The sequence below is a fragment of the Limulus polyphemus genome, unplaced genomic scaffold (genome assembly GCF_000517525.1).
Source record: "Limulus polyphemus unplaced genomic scaffold, Limulus_polyphemus-2.1.2 Scaffold3336, whole genome shotgun sequence".
NCBI classification, from domain to species: domain Eukaryota; kingdom Metazoa; phylum Arthropoda; class Merostomata; order Xiphosura; family Limulidae; genus Limulus; species Limulus polyphemus.
Window position 1 is genome coordinate 112,448 of NW_013668946.1, and position 1,966 is coordinate 114,413.

A 1,966-nucleotide genomic window follows, 5' to 3' on the forward strand; every position below is an offset into this window, starting at 1 on the left:
GTTCCATCACGTTGTGAGCATCTTATATATACCAGACTACCCCCAATCTAGTAGTCTCCCGATAATTCATGAAGGTTCGAGAAGGACGTGGCGTGATACTAGTCACGTGACCTCGCTGATGCAACAGTCATAAAAAGAAGAATCAAACTCATTTAAGTTGTCAGCTTCTTCTTGAATACCCTTATCTTGTTCTGTTTGTTTAGTTTCTTGTTCTGCACATTCATATTGATAAAGCTTATAATCCTTTACTTTCTTTAATCTGTTTACATGTACTAACTGTTTGTTCTTTCCATAGATTTCTTGAATTTCATAATTAACTGGACTCGTTTGTTTCAAGACTCTAAAAGGACCTTTCCATAACTTTGCTAACTTTTTAGTATTTCCGTTTTTAACTATCGGGGTATATAATAACACTTTATCTCCTAACTTTATATCACTGACCTGTGCTTTTTTATTTACTCGCTTTTCTCTACTTTCGGCAGCTTGAGTTAGATGTTTGTTAGCTAATTCAAATGCTATTTGCATTCTCTGTAGTAATTCTGCCTTATAGTCATAAGCTATTGCATGACTATTTTTCTTAGGAGCCAATATCTCTTGCATAGGTAAGATAGCATCTCTACCATGCAGTAGAATAAATGGACTTTCCTGAGTTGACTCGTTCTCAGCACTTCTATATGCTAACAATAACAGGATATCTGCTCATCCCAAGTTTTCTGATCCTTCTCACAATATTGAGAGATCATATCTAACAAAGTTCTATTAAATCTTTCTACTAAACCATTAGCAGCTGGATGATAAGCTGTGGTTTCGATTTTATTTACACCAAGTAATTCACAAACTTCCTTCATTAACTTAGAAATGAAGTTACTACCTCTATCTGTTAATAGATATTGGGGTCTAGCTATTATGTGATTTATGAAAGCTTTAGCTATCGTTTCTGCTTTCTGATCAGGCAAGCATACAGCCTCCTGAAACCTAGTTAAGTAGTCTGCGACTACTAACACGTATTTGTTTCCTGCATAGGATGTAGGCAAGGGGCCTAATATATCTATAGCAACTAGTTGAAAAGGTGTAGTTAAAGTCGGTATTCTTTGCAAGGGAGCATTTCTTAAATGAGGACTAGTTTTTCGTCTTTGGCATTCTAGACAAGACTCGCAGTACTCTTTAATGCCTTTCCGCATGTTTAACCAAAAGAACCTTCTGCTTATTCTACTATATGTCTTAGCAAAAGCTAAGTGTGCTGTAAAAGGTGTGTCATGATAAGTTTTCATGACTTTTGTTCTTAGTTTCACTGGTACGACTATTTGTAAAGTCCTACCGTCTTTAATTTTTCTACATAAAATACCAGAATCTAACATGTATTCTGTTTCATCTCCTTGTGTTACTTTACTGCTTAAGTCATTTATTTTTAGATCCTTCTTTTGTTCTTTAATTATTAGATCTAAGTCCCAAATTACTTCTAATTCATTTTCATGTCCGGATTGTACTTCTTTTATCTGATTGATTGTTTTTTTTTCTACAGTTCCATTATTTTCTACTCTGATTCTGCTTAGAGCATCTACATTAGAATGTTTTTTACCTGGTCTATGTATTATTTCAAAGTCATAATCCTGTAATAGTAAAGACCATCTAGCTAATCGAGAAGAAGGGTCTTTTAATGTCATTAACCATTTTAAAGGCACATGATCTGTAATAATGGTAATTTTTCAGCCATATAAATAGCAACGAAAAGTTTTAATTCCATGTACTACAGCCAAGCACTCTTGTTCTGTAACTGATTAATTTATTTCCGCTTTTCCTAACTGTCTACTTTGATGAGCTATAGGGTGTTCTTTACCGTTTTCGTCTAACTGTGATAATACTGCACCTACAGCGAAACCTGAAGCATCTGTGCTTAAAATAAATTCTTTACTAAAATACTGGGTAGCTTAGGATTGGTGCTTTTAATAAAACTTCTCTCAATTTT